This window comes from Monodelphis domestica, chromosome 5 (genome assembly GCF_027887165.1).
Source record: "Monodelphis domestica isolate mMonDom1 chromosome 5, mMonDom1.pri, whole genome shotgun sequence".
NCBI lineage: Eukaryota > Metazoa > Chordata > Mammalia > Didelphimorphia > Didelphidae > Monodelphis > Monodelphis domestica.
The window spans coordinates 102,815,839-102,833,573 of NC_077231.1; the positions used below are offsets into that span (position 1 = coordinate 102,815,839).

Consider the following 17,735-nt stretch of genomic DNA (forward strand, 5'->3'; position numbering starts at 1 on the left):
TTATGATGATTGGGTCTTAATTGTCTGTTCACAGCATCCGCTGTCGTGTGCGTGTGTCCTCGCCCGCTGTTTGGTGCTGGGGGGTGCTGGAGGGGTGCCGGGGGGAGGATGGCCGTGTGGAAATCTCTTTTTCTGGGCGAAATGAGCTGCTGACATGGGACCTGTGGGGTGAGCTCTTACCCTGACTGGGAGAGCTGAGGGCCGGGTCAGTGGGTTAAGAGAAAGCTGGCTGCCCCCTGCCTTCTCCCCCTTCTCCCCCCCCAACCCCCCCGCCCCCACACTCCTTCCACAGCTCCCAGGGAGTTTTGGGGGTGGGAGCAGGCAGAGGAGTGGTGGGCAGGCAGGGAGGACACCGTTCTTGCCCTCAGTGCTCCTGAGGGGATTAAGGATGAGACGTTGAAGGGGACTCTCAGGCGAGAGGGCTACATTTTTAGGGGTGTCTATGTGTGTGTGGCTGTGTCTGCAGAGGAGCTCTCTACAATACACTGTTCTGCTTCAGACAAGAGCATTCTATACCGAGGACTGGAAGGCACCTCAAAGGTTCTCTCTTCCAACCTTCTCATTTTACAGCTGAGGAAACTGAGACCCACGATGGGAAAGTCTCTTACCCAAGGTCACACATAGAATCGTGGTTCTGCATCCTTAAAGAGGAGTAAACTGAGGCTCAGAGAATTTGAGGGATTCATACAAGGTCACCCAGGAAATAGCTGGGTTTGGCATTCAGATCCTCTCACTAAATTTAGAGTAATTGTGGCGGTTGTTGTTGTCCTAGAGATGAGACCAAGGGATCAGAGAGGGGCTGGCTTCCAACTCAGAAAAGCTGTCTCCCTTCTTATTTTTTTCTCCAGGTGCTCCCCTCTGAATGTCTACATCCAGGATGTTTCTTTGACTTAATCCTGCCTCCCGCATTCTCCTTCTAATTAGATCACTAAACACACTCCCTGAACCCTGAATCTCTCGGCATAAATCTAATGGAGTCTCATTGCTTTAAAAACTTTCCCTTTTGTAAAAATCAGAAAAACCGTGTGTGTGTGTGTGTGTGTGTGTGTGTGTGTGTGTGTGTTGGTGAAAGCCTCTAGTCCTCTCCCACCTCCACTTCCTCAGCTGGCCGGTGTCTCAGGAGGAATCTTGATGGAGGAGGTGGTTGGTGCCTTTGGACTGAAAGGTGTTCAAAAAAATTCCACTGTATCTTAGATCAAAGATACATCCTTGTGACCTGGTGAATGAGGAAGAGACTAGAGGCAGAATTTGAGGCTTGAGGGAGGCAGGGAAGGCATGGCCCACTGTAGACACGCATGGACAAGTAGGAATGCAGAAACAGAGACACAACTTTGCCTTCTCAAACTCTGAATGATCCCAGCATCCTTCCAGAATCAGATCTGGAGAAGGCTCCTTGGGTTGGTTCATGGGAAGGGCAGACTTCCTAGAAGGCTTCACTCTCTGCTACTGCAAACACTGACTAAAGCATCTCTTGAATAATGCAGAACCCCAAGCTTATAGCTGAAGGAAGTAGTTAAGATAAGACAGGGTCCCTGGCCTCCATGAATTTACTGTCTGGAAGTCTGTAGGTCTCATAGGTTCAAAGATTTCTAGCCAGAAGAAGTCTTAGAAGCCATTTAGTTCAACACCCTCATTTTACAGATGAGGAAACTGAGGCTTGCCCAGGGTCACACATCTAGGAAGGTATGGGGCAGGATTTGAACCTAGGTCTTCTGCCTTCAGCGCTAGCACTCTTCCCACTGTACCCCAATGTCTATACTTCTTGTTACACCTCCCCTCCCTTTATCAGCTCTATCCCCACAGGAAACATTATGGTGGAAAGGCTGGACCATGACTGAAGTGGAAAGCAGTTTTCCAACTGGGCTAATTATATGGGATTCGAGTCTATGTCTCCCTTTGTGACGTTTATGTATCCTTCTCCCTCCCTAATCTAAGGATGAGAGGGGGGCTGGGCCTAGGGAGGAGGAGAGGGGAGTGGAGCCTTGGGGATGGGGAGGGCTTGGTGCATCTCTTGCATGGTCCTGTCTCCTCCTGCAGGCCTATTTCATGGTCCTCTCCCAGCTCCCTGTAGCATCCCTGGCAGTCCAGTGGCCCCCAGGGATGCTGACTGGAGAGCAGGAGGGGGTTCTGAAACTTTCTTTCTCCTTCTCTGCTCCTCTGAGTTTCTTCAAGTCTCCTCTAGTCCCACCCTCTACAAGGAGCCTTTGCCGGTCCTCCTGAATCTTCCCTCTGAGACTCCCCCAATTTATCTGTCTCTATCTTGTTTGTACACTGCTCTTGGCATTCCACTCCTGAAAGCAAGAACTTTTGTGTCCTTCTTTGAAGCTCCAGAACTTAGCACAGTGCCTGATACATAGAGGAGTTGATTGACTGCCTAGAGGACAGGTACAGGAAAGGAGGTCTGACCTATGGGGCTTCCTCCTTGTGACCTTGGGCTCTGGAGACGTGGGATTGGGAATCCTGACTTCCAAAGGATGCAGGGCCCCCAAGGACCCTCTTGTCTGCTCAGGAACCCCCTTACCCATGTGGAGTATGTTTCCCCCCCACCTTTGGCTTCTCCCAAGTTCTTCCCCTGACCTGACTGCCTTCCTCCCCCTGCACACAACTCCCTAAACAGAGTCCTGGATTTGGGGAGTCGTGTTCAAATCTTTTCTCAGTCCCTCATTAGCTAGTGACCCCCCCAAGTCCTATTATTTCTCGGAGCCTTATCAGCAAAGAGAGAAGGTCACCCTCATGGCCTCTGAAGTCCTTTATGGAGCTCCATTTTTGATCCTACTTGTAGGTTGACAGAATTAAAGCTAGTTGGACCGCCCTGGAAGGCCAACTTCCTTTCCACAGAGGAGGAAACCAAAGCTGACAGAAGGGAAAAGATTTGTCCAAGGACACTTGGATTGTAGATGATACGAGTAGGATTTGAACGCAGATTTTCAGGCTCTAGAACCAATGTTCTTTCCACCTCATCTGGTATCTTGTCCTGGGGTCCCTTCCCCTGCCTTGAATGAATGAGTGGATGAAGACATCTTCATTTAGCCAAACCATGCTCAAAGCATCTGATTCCTTCCCCTTCCCTTAGCTCCATCTCCTCTTCCTAGAGGCCTCTTTTGCTTCCTGGGGCTCCTCTCCTCTGATTGGAACCCCCTACACGCCCCTCTCCTTTCCCAAGATCCTTCCCCGTCTCTTTCCCCTAGAGCTCTTCCTAGCCTCGTCTTCTCCTTCCCTGCCAATCCTGGCCTTTGTTCCAGGGCCACCTAGGCCAGGCACAGAAACTGCATTCAGATGCGGTACACAGCCCAGAACACGCAGACACACTCACCCTCTCTCCATCTAGCACTGGCCCCTTCCTGTGTGTGTGTGTGTGTGTGTGTGTGTGTGTGTGTGTGTGTGTCTGTCTGTCTATCTGTCTGTCTGTCTGTCTGTCGATTGAAGGTAAGACAGGGAGCCAGTCTGGCTGTGGACAGGGTGGGGAGGACCCTTGGATCTGGTGTCATGAGTCTGCTTTCCAGGTCTGTGGGACTCTGGGGTCCCAGTGGGTGGCCCTTTGAGGGGGAGAAGGGGACCCTGGGAGGAGGCCCAGTTCCCCATGATGGGGGAGGTAATGAACTTCCCGGGGTACCCCTCTCCCCTCAAAGGGGACAGGCTGTCTGGAAGAGGGCTGAACCTGCCCAGGGATGCCTTTCTTCTTTCTTTTTTTCCTCTTCCTCCCTGGACATCTTCGGGGTCTTTGGCTAGGAAGTGAGGTCCTGCCTCCTTTCCACAATGGTTGGACAAGTCTGAACCCCCTTTGGGACACCTATATCGTTTCCCCTCCTTATAGCCACCTGGTATCATTAGCCCAGCTGGAGACTTGCTTCCCACTTGACTTTTCAGTCCTGTTCTGGCCTTCCCTGGCTCCCCCCGCCATGTTTCCTAGGGTGGACTTTGGTTTCATGGGTCCCACGTAGGCGCTGTCTGGTCTTGGCAGAAACTGAAGGGGGCCCAAGGTGAGGGTGGCCCTGACGCCGGTCAAGAGACGGCCCCCTGCTTCTTGGCTTATGGCGGCTCCCAATGCCTGTGAACGACAGGCCAACATAGGCTCCCCTTTGCTCCTTTCCCCTGGGCGTGGGATGGGTCGGCCCCAGGTGCCCGTTCTAGGGTTTGGCGATTGGCTCCATGATGAGGCGCTTGCCATCTTTTCTCCTGCCAGAGGGAGGGAGGGGGCTGGGACTCCCCAATGCCCAAGAGCCTGCTCTTGCCCTGCTGGGTTCCTGGACTCCTCACCCCCCTCAGCTTCCCTGCCCGGTGCAAGATTAGCAGTTATAGCAGCTGTTAACTTTTGCTCATTAACACTCTTACGATGTTTCTGGTTGAATGGGTGAGGAGGGACCTGGAGACGGGACTCCATTAGAGGATGGCTTGGAGGAATTATCTATAACTTTTCAAATGTGCAAAGCCCTTTATAGAATGCATTTTCCTTGTCTTGTGGAATGAGCTATAGACTGGGAGTTAGGACACGGGCTCGAGGCCCAGCTGTTTAGCTCACTATCGGTGTGATCTTAGGCCAGTCCTTTCCCTTTTCTGAGGCCTGGTGTTCTCCGAGATTAAGTTGAAGATTTGGTGCTACATGCTAGAGAGGAGAGATCTCTGCATTGGGATTGGAGGACCTGATTATCCCATGCCTGAGGGATCTTGGGCCAGTCACTTCCCCCCGTTGGTCTCAGTTTCCCTCCCTGTAAAAGGAGAAGATTGGACCCAATGACTTAAGCTCCTGAGTCCCTTCCATTCCCCATGCCTTGGTTTCCTCCTCTGTAAAATAAAGGGTTGGACTAGACAGCCTCAGGACTCCCTTCTGACTGAGAGATTCGAGGATCCAATGGTTCTGGCACTTAGGACCAATGGGCCTACTCTTCAAGTAAATAGGAGGTGATTGATAGCCGATGCCCCAAGATGGTAATTCCTAATGTCCTCCCTGTTACATTTGGTGACTGGGCCTGGCCTTAGCTTAGACCTACCAATGGCAGAATGAATTCTCTTGGAATAGAGTGGCTCTGGCTTCACTAGACACTTTGCATCCATAGAATTGGGGGTTTGGACCAGATACTCTCTGAGGTCCTTCTCAGCTCTGACATTCCCTGTTTTAAGCTCCCTCCCAGCTCTGACATTCCCTGTTCTAAGCTCCCTTCCAGCCCTGACATTCCCTGTTCTAAGCTCTCTCCCAACTCTGACATTCCCTGTTCTAAGCTCCCTCCCAACTCTGACATTCCCTGTTCTAAGCTCCCTCCCAGCTCTGACATTCTCTGTTCTAAGCTCCCTCCCAGCTCTGACATTCTCTGTTCTAAGCTCCCTCCCAACTCTGACATTCCCTGTTCTAAGCTCCCTCCCAGCTCTGACATTCTCTGTTCTAAGCTCCCTCCCAACTCTGACATTCCCTGTTCTAAGCTCCCTCCCAGCTCTGACATTCTCTGTTCTAAGCCCCCTCCCAGCTCTGTCACTCCCTGTTCTAAGGCCCCTCCCAGCTCTGACATTCCCTGTTCTAAGCCCCCCCCAGCTCTGACATTCCCTGTTCTAAGCTCCCTCCCAACTCTGACATTCCCTGTTCTAAGCTCCCTCCCAACTCTGACATTCCCTGTTCTAAGCTCCCCCCCAGCTCTGACATTCCCTGTTCTAAGCTCCCTCCCAACTCTGACATTCCCTGTTCTAAGCTCCCTCCCAACTCTGACATTCCCTGTTCTAAGCTCCCTCCCAGCCCTGACATTCCCTGTTCTAAGGGTCCTCCTAGTTCTGACATTCCCTGTTCTAAGAGTATTCCCAATTCTGATATCTTCTGTTCTAAGCTCCCTCCCAGCCCTGACATTTCCTGTTCTAAGCTCTCTCCCAGCCCTGACATTCCTTGTTCTAAGCTCCCTCCCGGCCCGGACACCCCTGTTGGAGGATTCAGCTCAGCACAGGCATGGAGCCAGGCCCTCACCTCCAAGTAGCACCTCCCTGGAGGGATGCTGATCTGGTAGAGCCGGGATTTGAGCTGGGATCTGGGTGACGTGGGACAAGTTTTCTGTGTGACCTTGGCCAAGTCCCTCTCTAGGTCATGTGTTTCCTCCTCTATAAAACAGAGGGTTTGGACTGCACTTCCTCTGAGGTGCCTCTAAGCTCCTGTGACTTCCTCCCTGAACCCTGGGCGGCCCAGCTAGGGCTCGCTCCCCGACACTGGCCCTTCGCGTGTCCCTGTCCACCTTGGAGGATGCCAGCAGGAGAGGCAGCCTTGGGGGCAGGGGCGATGGAGGAGGCGCCAGGTCTGCACATGGGCGGCCAGAGCTACACCCAAGTCCTGGGTGTGCACAGGTGAATCCCCATCCGCCCCTCCAGAGACACAAAACAGAGGCCCAGAGGAGGACAACGGAGGGCCGTGAGCCTGCGCACTGGGGCCCAGCCAGGCCCCTCTGGCCGGCTGACCCTTCTCAGGCTTCCCTCCTGTCGCCCTGCTCGGAGGGCTCACAGGGCAGCCGCAGGGACTCCGGGAAGGGGCCTTCTCTTCCTTCTCCCTCCTTTGCTCTGACCAGAAGCAGCTGCGTGCCTGCGGGGCAGGCTGACACTAGCCGGAGAGAAGGGTGACGGGATCAGGGAGCTGCAGGGACCCTGCCAAAGCAGGGGGGCAGGCCCAGGAGGCCAGAGTAGGACCGCACTGCCCCACGGTCCTGGAGGAGTACGTGTGTGTGAGTGTGTGCGTGTGTGTACATGTGTGTGCATGTGTGTACACAAGTGTGTGCACATGTGCACACGTGCATGAGTGCGAGTGTGCACACACGTGTGCATATGTGCACATGAGTGTGTACATGTGTGAGTGTGCACACATGTGTGAGTGTGTGCATGTGTGCATGCACACAAGCATGTGTGCATATGTGTGAGTGTGTGCATGTGCACACATGTGTGCACGTGAGTGTGTGTGTGATGTGTGCCTGTGTGTGTGTTTACAGGGGTGAGAGTGGGAGGAGCAGGTGTGCAGTCTTTCTTCTGTCTTTTCTTGGTTGGTTAGTTCAGTTGTTTCTCAGTCATGTCTGACTCTTTGTGACCCCAGCTGAGGTTTTTTGGGCAAAGATACTGCAGTGGTTTGTCCTTTCCTTCTCCGGACCATTTGACAGATGAGGAATTTGAGGCAAATAGGGTGAAGTGACTTGCCCAGGGTCACACAGATAGGAAAGGGTCTGAATTCAGATTTGAACTTGGGACTTCTTGACTCTGGTCATTTTCTTGATTTAGAATTGGCTAATTCGGTGACTCAGTGGATTGAGAGCCAGGCCTAGAGAGGGAAGGTCCTGGGTTCAAATCTGGCCTCAGCCACTTCCCAGCTGTGTGACCCTGGGCAAGTCACTGAACCCCCATGGCCTTGCCCTGACCACTCTTCCTGCCTTGGAGCCAGTACATAGTATTGGTTCTAAGACAGAAGATAACGGTTTAGATAACTAGAACTGACTAATGAATAGAGAACAATGAACCTGAGTTCAAATTTTGTCTCTGATACTTGGCTATGTGACCCCCTGGGCCAGCCATTTCAGTTTCTTCATCTGAAAAATGGGCATCCTAATAGCCCCTCCATCCTAGGGTCGGGAGGATCAAATGAGAAGCCGTATATAGTGTTCTACAAACCGTGCTAGCCTACGGAACTGCTGCCTATTATTCTTACCACCATTATTAATTCCCTAATGAACAGAAGTTTCTCAAGGGTGTGCTCATTTCCATCTGCCTGTGGGGGTCTCCCCTGTCCCTTCCATACTCTATCCTAGCCCAGTAATCAGCACAGTGCCAGGCACATGAGGATAAGCCTTGGTATAGGCAATTCCCAGTGGGGAAACTCCCCGTGCCAGCCTAGCTCAGCTCCTCTTCTACAAGGGACATATGTTCTCCGGGAGTTGCCAAGAGCATGAAGAGGATAAGTGACTTGCCCAGGATCACACAGCCAGGACCTGTTAGAGATGGGATTTGAACTCAGGTCTTCCTGGCCCTCAGGCTGCCTCTTCTGGTGCCTGACACCCAGTGGGCGCTTGTTCTTGTTAGTTCTCATTCTTTCTTCGATTAATGCTGAAGCAGGCTGGGGGATCTGGGTGGCAAAGAGGCAGGGCCTGAGGTGCCAGCACCATGCCCACGTCTCCTGCCATCGTGAGGATGGGCTCATGGCGTCATTGACCTAGAGCCGAGAGGACCTTGTTGGCCATCTATTAATGTCCTCCTCTTATAGGCCCCCCAAAGCAAAGGGACTTACCCCAGGGGGTCTGGCAGACCCAGAGCTCCTCCCCATGTCCTTCCCTGCTTTGCCATGGATAGGCTGTGGGATGGCACGCCAGTCTCCCTCCCTGAGCCTCGGTGTTCGTGTCTCTGAAATGGGGGCAAGGTTCCTTGCCCGGCTGTGAGGAGAGGCTTAGAGAGCTGAGGATCAGCCGGGCCTGGGGCTTCCTGGCCTTGGCCAGCAGAGCAGAGGGCCCACGTCTCTCTGGCCCCAAGCAGCACTTCTGTTCATAGGGCACCCGGGCAGGCAGACAGAAGATTTGGAGCTGTGTGTGCAGTGGGGTGGCGAAAGCCCCGGTCAGGACTAGGAACACGCTCTGCCTCCCACCGGGACCCTGGCCAACCATCCTCCTCCAGGCTTCAGACTTCTTATCTGCAGAACGTGGAGGTCTGTGGGCCGTGCGACAGGACGGTGTCCAGGGTCCTGATCGGGGTACAGTCAGCCTAGGCAGCGGCGGGTGGGGCGGGAGACCTCTGAGCAGGAGGGACCCAGGCTGCTCAACCTTGTTCTGCCATAGGTTGGGACGCAGGACTTATGGGAATGGAGGAAAGCTGAGGCCCACTGGCCTTCCCTGCCCCACCTGCCCAGTGTGTCTTTCCCCTAAGATCGGCTCCTTCAAACCATGGGCTCCTACAATGATAGTAGAGGGGACCCACTGACAGTGGGGAAGCGGGCAAGAAGTGGGACCTTGGAGGGATGGGGGATGAGGGCCTGAAGAACCTGGCTGCCTGGCCTTTAGGTCTGCCAGGCTGAATTCTAAGCTCTAGAACAGGGCTGATGTTCTGTATTCCAGTAGCCCATGATCTTAAGTTCCTCCCAACTCCATTATTTTTATGACCTAAGATCAATCCCCATCTTACATTTCCCTGTTCTAAGTCCCCTCCCAGCTCTGACATTCCCAGTTCTAAGCCCCCTCCCAGATCTGACATTCCCTGTTCTAAGGGTCCTCCTAGTTCTGACATTCCCTGTTCTAAGCTCCCTCCCAGCTCTGACATTCCCTGTTCTAAGGGTCCTCCTAGTTCTGACATTCCCTGTTCTAAGCTCCCTCCCAGCTCTGACATTCCCTGTTCTAAGGGTCCTCCTAGTTCTGACATTCCCTGTTCTAAGAGTATTCGCAATTCTGATATCTTCTGTTCTAAGCTCCCTCTCAGCTCTGACATTCTGGGTTCTAAGATCTCTCCCAGCTCTGACATTCCCTGTTCTAAGGGTCCTCCTAGTTCTGACATTCCCTGTTCTAAGAATATTCCCAATTCTGATATCTTCTGTTCTAAGCTCCCTCCCAGCTCTGACATTCTGGGTTCTAAGATCTCTCCCAGCTCTGACATTCCCTGTTCTAAGTCCCCTCCCAGCCCTGACATTCCCTGTTCTAAGGGTCCTCCTAGTTCTGACATTCTCTGTTCTAAGCTCCCTCCCAGCTCTGACATTCCCTGTTCTAAGTCCCCTCCCAGCTCTGACATTCCCTGTTCTAAGGGCTCTCCTAGTGCTCACATTCTGTGGTTCTTGAATTCTAAGTGAGGGGTTTGGCCAATCAGCTGGCTGAAAAATTTGACCTGGCTCATCTGAGGGGTCCATTTCTTGGTCTGAAGGGGCTACTGTAGGGCACGCAATGTCTTGCTAATGTTTCCCTTTCTGGGTCTCTTCTAGGTCTTCCTGCTCAGTGCTGACATGGCGGAGTGTGTTCTGCCTGCCACCGCCTGGAATCCCAGCACCCTGGCCCCTGTTCCTTCAGCCCCAGATCTTGCCTCAGAATCTGGAGTCACAGAGCAGCAGCCCCAACCACGGACACCACCATCCTCACCTGCCCAGGAGCCTGGTGCCAGCACTGACCCTGACATCCCACACCCAGACCTGGCCCCTGTGGTCTTTTTTTGTCTCCGGCAAACCACCAGCCCTCGAAACTGGTGCATCAAGATGGTGTGTAATCCATATCCTTTGAGGATCATTTCCTCTTGGGCATTGATCCACCAACCCACCCTGGGCTTCCTCTAAACAGGTAGGAGCTCTTGGCCTCCTGGCTCTTGTCTTCTTGTTCTGGGTTCTGGAATGAGAAGCTGTCCTGGGCTGCAGCAGCACAGAACCAAGAGGCAATGCGAGGAAGCTATAAGGGGTGTGGGAAAGAGTGAGGTTCTGGAGCAGGGTGGAAGATTGGTGGGAGAATCAGAGATGACTCCAAGGTTTAGAGTCTGGGAATGTGGGAGGTTGGTTGTGCCATTAAGAGACATAGAGAGGGCTAGGGAAGTGGTCTATGAAGGGCTCCATTTGAGAGAGGTTGAGTTTGAGTTGATGGTGGGATGTCCAAGAGAGGATTCCAAGGTTAAGCCTCTGGGAGACTGAGAAAGACTGAGCCACCCTCTATAGAAAAAGAGAAACTGGGGAGGAGAGCTAGGAGGAAAGAGATGAGCTTGATTTGGCATGTCTTGAGTTTGAGATGCTAATGGGACATCAAGGATGAATGTTTAGCTTTAAAATGCTGATTTTCTGATTCCATGATTTTCTGATTCTGTTGATTGTGCAATTCTATTGATTCTATGATTTATGATTTTAAAATTCTGTTGACTTAATAATTTTCAGATTCTGTTGATTTCAGGATTTAATGATTTAAAAAGTTCTCTTAATTGGAATTTCTGATTCTCTTGATTTCCTGATTCTGTTGATACAATTATTACATGATACAGTGATCTGGTGATTACTTGATTGACCTTTGGTACCGACCATGCTGTTTGGTATCATCTTTGTGACCCCATTTGGGATTTTCTTGGCAAAGATATTAGAGTAGTTTGACATGTACAAGATGTGTGATCTGTGTGAGTCACTTTATCCTATTTGACTCAGTTTCTTTATCTCTAAAATGAGTTGGAGAAGGAAATGTCAAACCAATTCTGTATCTTTGCCAAAAAAAAAACCCCAAATGGGGTCAGAAAGGGTTGTACCCAACTGGAAAACTTCTAGGTTAAGTGCTTATTATATATGAATGATTGGTTTTGGCACTGGAAATACACAATACCCACCCCCACGGAGCTTGTGTCTAGGGGGAGAGGAGGAGATAGAGCACATTTAATAGGTATGAACTCAGGTCCCCTGACACAGATTTCATTGATCTTTCCAAAGTGCCATTCTGCTGCATGGGATTTTCATATTGATAGCAGTGTCTTCAGAAATATTGGTCTGGAAGAGTCCTTAGAATTGGGAATGGCAGAGCTGGGAGGGGCCTTAGAACAGGAAATGCCCTTTCTTCCAGTTCTCCCTCAAGTCACAAGATCAAGGTGAAAAGGAAAACCTCCTGCTGGCACTGAGTATCTGAAAACTTTGCTTCAACACCTGTGTTGGGGAGAGTGGGGTCCAGCTGACCCAGGCAGCCTTGGTGGCGGGGCAGCTTGTAGGTCAAAGCTCACTCTACTGTCAGGAGAAACGAGAAGCTCAGAAGGTTGCAGTTCACTGGACAGTCTGTGAGGTCGAAGCCGAAGAGACTCTGGAGAAGGGACTGAAGCTGTGAGAATGAGTTAGGGAAAAAGACACCTGCGGTTCTGGTTCTGGGATCCAAAAGCATCAGTCTAGGGATTAAACATGAGTCAAGCATTGGCACCTATAGCTTGGACTTCTGTGTGGGCCTGGGTAGGTCTGGGTTCATCACTGGGGAGAAGAAGTGGGAGACAGGCTGCATCAGGACCAGTCTCAGACCTGGCAAAGAGGAAGCCATGTGCTGGCTCCAGCAGAAGGACCATGGCATGCATCATTCTCCCTGGCAAATAAAGTCCTGTTTTCTATTAAAAGTTCAATAAAACAATCATTGAAGTGTAAAAACAACAATAAAAACCCCCAGAATGTCAGGATTGGGAGGGTCTTTGGAACAGTGACTATCAGGGCTAGGAGGGCTCTTAGAACATGGGATATCAGGGTGGGGAGGGTTATTAAATTAAGGAATGTTAGACTAAATCATTGTCTCAAACCATAATTCTTCCTTAGTCTGTAGTTTGTAGCCCTTTACTCTTGTACACGTTAACCACGTATTTGTTTCTTTTCATATAGACTTGTTTGCCCAGTGACTAATTCCTCAGAACTCAGAGCAGTGAAATATAACTGGGGACCCTGACAGCAGCCTGATGCAGTGGGTATTTGAAGTCCTTGGGTGGGATGACTCTTACAACCCTTCCAGTTGTGAGTCTTTGAATTTCCGGTGGCAGTCTTGGGGGCAGACTTTTTGATCATAGAGAACTTTCCTCCTTCAGGAGCATCCCCCTATTGTAGCGGTGGGAAGAGCTTTTAGATTTCTGGGTCCTGAGCAGTGCCTGGGATCTCTGGAGATTCTGAATTAGTCCCCATCTGGGTTCCTAAAGTTGGGGGGAGAGAGAGAGAGAGAGAGAGAGAGAGAGAGAGAGAGAGAGAGAGAGAGAGAGAGAGAGAGAGAGAGAGAGAGAAGGCAGAAGCCAGGATGACCAGCAGAGAAATTAGGATGACATAGGTTGGAGGGTAGCAGAGTTGAGGAGGAAAGAAGATGGAGCAGAGTCCAAGAGGAAGTCTGGCAAACAGTATTTTCCCTCGATTCTCCCCTAGGGAAGCCAGATGCTAGCAAGGAGCATCAGCGGGACATATGTAGGTCTGGAGTTGATATCAAGGGACAATGTTTCTTTGATCAGGTGCCTGGAAGCCACAGGGACTGGGCCATGGCCAAGAACCAGAGGCATCCTCATCTTTAATCAGTTTCTCTCCAGATTTATCTGTCTCCATTTCTCACTTTTGACCCATCTCTGTCTAAAAATTCTCCCTTCCCATCAATCTCCCTGGACTTTGGTCTTCTCTCTTTACCGCTGTCTTCCTTTTGTCTTCTTTTCTTTCTCCCTATTGTTTTTCCATCTGTCTATTTCTACCTATTTCCCTCCTTTTCCATCTCATTGTCTATTTTTATCTCTTCATCTTTGTATATTTCCATTTCTTTCTTATCTCTTTCAACTTTTGTCGATCATCCTTCTATCTCCATCTTTGTCTCCTATCCTACCTCACCTTCTGTCTCTAGCACTTCCTATCTCTCTCCATGTCTACTTCTCTTTTTCCACCTCCATCTGTCTTTCTCCACCTAAATCTTCTCTTCAGGTGAAACATCTTCAATTCCTTCAACTGATGTTTCCATGGCATGATTTCATTCTCTTTTTCTACCTCCATCTGTCTGTCTCCTTTAGAATTTATCTCCTTTCCTTTCCACTTATCTGCAGGCCTGTGCTTCTTTCCTTTCTCTGTTACTCTCCATTTCTCATTGTTTCTATCATCCCTCATGGTGATCTCTGTTTCTCTCTATCTTTCTGAGTCTGTAACCTCATTTAGTTTCAAGGCTACACTCAATATAAAAATTTTCAGGTCTTGAAAACTTCCTGGGGCTTGGGGCTAGGACAAATATCAGGGGCAAATAATACATTTGTTACATTTTTTGAAGAGGGAAATTTGGGTGGGATGATGGTGGTGGAGAGTAAGGCCCAAGGGCTAAACCTGTGGACTCTGCTCTGTGGGCTGGCCTGGGGATGGTTGGGCCCTCTTTGCACCCTTCCAAAATCACTCCATCTGGCCCTAGGCATTAGAGTAGAGAATAACAGGCCATTTTGATTTCTTGGCATGTACAAGTCTCCTTCATTTCCTGACAAGTACAAGACTGGAGATTCCCCAGGTTGGAGGCTTCAAGAGACCCATGGGTCAGGGCTGTGGAAAGGGTGGGGGATTGTTGTTACAGTGTGATCTGAGCACTTCAGGACACAAAGCTGGCATTTTGAGCCTTTGAATTTAAGGGTAGAGAGAAATTCTTAGCCTGCAAAGAGAATATGTCAATTCAGTTTAATAGCTGAGGTAGTGAACTCCCCAAGGTTCAGTGGCCACAGAATTCTGGAATCTCAGACTTGGTGACTGCCATCTAATCCAACCTGTAACTGAATGGGAATCCCTTGTACAGCATCACTAATATATGATCATCTTCTCTTTGAAGACTTCCAAGAAGAAGGAATCCCCTATTTCCTGTGGGTAATCCATTCCACTTTTGGACAGTGCTCTCTGTTTGGAAATTTTCCTTTAAGTCTGCCTTTCTGCCAATTCCTGCATTGCTCTTATCTCTGTCCTCTGGGTCCAAGCACTACAAGCCTACTCCATTTCCTAATTGGCAGTCATTCAGATTCTTGAAGACAGCTTTCATGTCCCCCTAAAATCTTCTCTTCAGGTGAAACATCCTCAGTTCCTTCAACTGATGTTTCCATGGTATGATTTCATTGGTTGAAAAACTCTGGATACCTTCCAGATTATTAGAAACCTTTCTGAAAAATGAGGATCCCCAGGTGGGGATGTCATAAAAAGGGATTTATGTTCATATATAGGTTGGACTATATGGCTTTCTAATAAAACATTTATTAAACACATAAGTGCAGGGGACACAAAAAGAAATCAAAACAGCCTCTGTCCTCAAGGAGTTCATATTTTAATAGGGAAGACAATGCCTGATCTTCCAGCCTGGAGATTCTGTGTTTTGGTGACCAGATATTTTATTCTGTGCTTTCTATGTGTTCAGTTAAAATACAATATAATTGATTGATTTCACTTTTTGAAATCTATGTGAATCTCTACTTGCATTTTTGCATATAACATATCATTGGATTCTGCTTACTAATTCATTTTGCTACCTCTTCCATTTTATGATTGAGTTTAGCCCATTCACACTTTTAAATAATTTATATGTGTATTTCTGTCCATCTTATTCTCTTATGCTTTTTTTCTCTCTTTACTTTCTGTCCCTCTCTTTAAAAAGAAGAGAGTGGTGAGAGAGGAGTGTGGTCAGTACAAATGCTCTATGCTTGATGCAATATATTTTCCCCCTTACCTTCTAAGTGACTGCTATACATAGAACCTTGTGATCTGCATTAATTATGCCAAGAGAATGACAAAGATCCTGCTCTTCTGGTGATTACAGCAAAATGGGGGGAGGGGACAAAAGGAACTGCAATGCCATGAAGGATAAGCAAAGGGCAGAGGAGGGGGCCAAGACAGGGGCTAAGAGAAAGATGATAGAGTGTGATCCATTTTCCTGGGTTTCACAGAGCTAAGAAGATCATCTCCAAGTTCTGGGATCCTTCCTTTAGGCCCACAATGACTGTAGTCTCCCCTTCAATTCATTATTGTGGAATTGCCCACCAAAATATCAGGCAAGGCATTGAGTCACGACCTGAGACTTTTTGGTGTCTAGGCCTTTGATGCCAGTGATGTAGGGAATTTCCCATAAAGAAGCTCTCTTTGTCAAGGCAGACCAGCACTTCCTCTACAATTTATAGCATTACAGAGCTGCCCAGGGCTCTGAAGGGTGATTGGATTTGTCTAGAGTCACATAGCCCAAGGCAGAGGAGGACTTGGACTCCTCTTCTTGACCTCACAGCAGGTTTCCTATCCACTCTGTCCTACTGGAGATGCAAAGGAAAAAAATGAAACTGTTCCTGTCTGTAAGGAGCTTATATTCTATAAGGGGGATGTGACATATACACAAAAAAGTAAATAGAAATATTTCTTTTCTCTTCAGATTCCCAGTGTTTGATATATTGTACACTTCTTTGACAGTAAACTGAGGTTATTGGTGGAGGGAAGGGAGCACTAGCAAAGGGACAGGGCCTGAGACTTCATGGAGGAGGCCCTAGATCAGAGCTGAATAAGGAAAGAAGAGAAGGATTCAGAGGGCAGCAATGAGGCAAGAGCAGATCTGGGGATGGATCATGTGTGTATGGGGAGTGGGGAGCTAGAAGAATCCCAACTGGGTGTCCCCTAGGTTAGCTGGAGTATAGAGTGTGGGAAGAGAATTCATATGCAATAGAGGGTTAGAGTAGTAGACCAGAGAGAGATGAGGACAGTCCTTCAAGGGCAGCCTGATGATCTCCAGGGTTCTGACAATGCCTGGTCCCACCTGTCAAAAAAAAGAAAGCTGCATTGCTAATCTTAGCTGTGTCATCAGGGAAAGAGAGCCAAAGCTGAGAGTCAGAAATGAATTTGAGGGGGCAGCTGGGTGGCTCAGTGGATGGAGAGTCAGGCCTGGAGATGGGAGGTCCTAGGTTCAAATCTGGCCTCAGACACTTCCCAGCTGTATGACCCTGGGCAAGTCACTTGACCCCCATTGCCTAGCCCTTACCACTCTTCTGCCTTGGAGCCAATACACAGTATTGATTCCAAGATGGAAAGTAAGGATTTAAAAAAAAAAGAAAGAAAAAAAGAAATGAATTTGAATCCTGGGTCTGCCACTGACTGGCTAGGTGATCTTGGGCAAGTCATTATTCCTTTTACCTCTGATATCCTGAGTTCCAAGTCCTATCCCAGCTCTGTCTTAAGACCCCTTCAGACTCTGACATTCTCTGCCCCTTCCCAGCTCTGGCCTTTTCAGCTAGGTTCCCTCCTAGCTCAGACTTTCCAGGTTCTAAAGTCCCTCTTAATTCTGACATTTTAGAGCAGATCTTTTACCTTCATTGTTCTAAGATCCCTCTCTGCACTGACATTCTCTGTACCCTACGCTCTGACTCAGGCTTCATGCTCTCCCTCAACCCCCTTTCCCCCAGCATCCTTGCAGTGACAGTGACTTGTTCTTTGAGTCATCTTCCTGATTCATGGCCTAGAACTGCCAGAGTAGGTCTTCTGCAAAGGCTTCCCCAAATGTCCAACTCCTCCTCCTCCTCCTCCTCCTCCTCCTCTGGGGTGGGTGCTTTCAAGCAACCCAGGAACACGTCTGGTCTAGACGTGAGGTTTTGCTCTAGGAAGCATCCGGTCATGCAGGAGAGAATTCTGCCTCACCCCAGCCATAGATGATGGGAGAAGACAACTCTTCCAAAGCCTGATGGCTAAACCCTGAAGGGGACCTTGGCCTGGTGTTGAGAGCCCTGTGCTGGGGGTCTGAGAGCTGGGACCAAGTTCTGCCCTTGCTATGGAGCTGCCTTGGGCAAATCACATCCCTTCTCAAGGTCTGAGTTTCCCCATCTTTACAATGAGAGAGTTAAACCAGATGAGGTTGGAGGAACATTTTGGCTCTGACATTTTAAGTTCTAAATCTGTTACTTTTCTAAATGTTTGTTTCAAGGTTAACCTCAACTTTGTTGTTTGCCGTTCTGAGGCCCCTCCTAGCTCTGATATTCTCTCTTCTAAAGTTCTTGGAGCTCTAACACTCCATGTCCTCATCTTTCTTCCAGCTCTGACATTTTCTGTTCCAAGACCCTTTCAGTTCTGACATGCCATGTTCTAAGCTCTTTCATAGCTGACATTCCTTGTTTTAGGCTCCCCACCAGCTCTTAACACTCCCTATTCTAAGACTCCTCCAACTCCAGTATTCCACACTCTCAGCTTCCTCCCAACCCTAACATCTTGTCTTAAGATCCCTTCAGCTCTGACATTCCATGTTCTAAGCTCCTTCCCAGCTGACATGCCCTTTTCCAAGACCCCTCCTGTCTCTGACACTGTTCTAAGGTCTCTCCCAGCTCTGATATTCCCT

At 49.4% G+C, this 17,735-nt stretch overlaps 1 long non-coding RNA gene across 1 annotated transcript; it reads left to right on the top strand.

Moving 5' to 3' along the window:
- The first annotated feature begins 39 nt into the window (after window positions 1-39).
- LOC130454542 (uncharacterized) lies at window positions 40-12,670 on the top strand. Its single transcript, XR_008912156.1, has 3 exons — window positions 40-168; window positions 9,899-10,247; window positions 11,493-12,670. It is a non-coding gene; the product is annotated as an uncharacterized LOC130454542 (long non-coding RNA).
- Window positions 12,671-17,735: the final 5,065 nt, after the last annotated feature.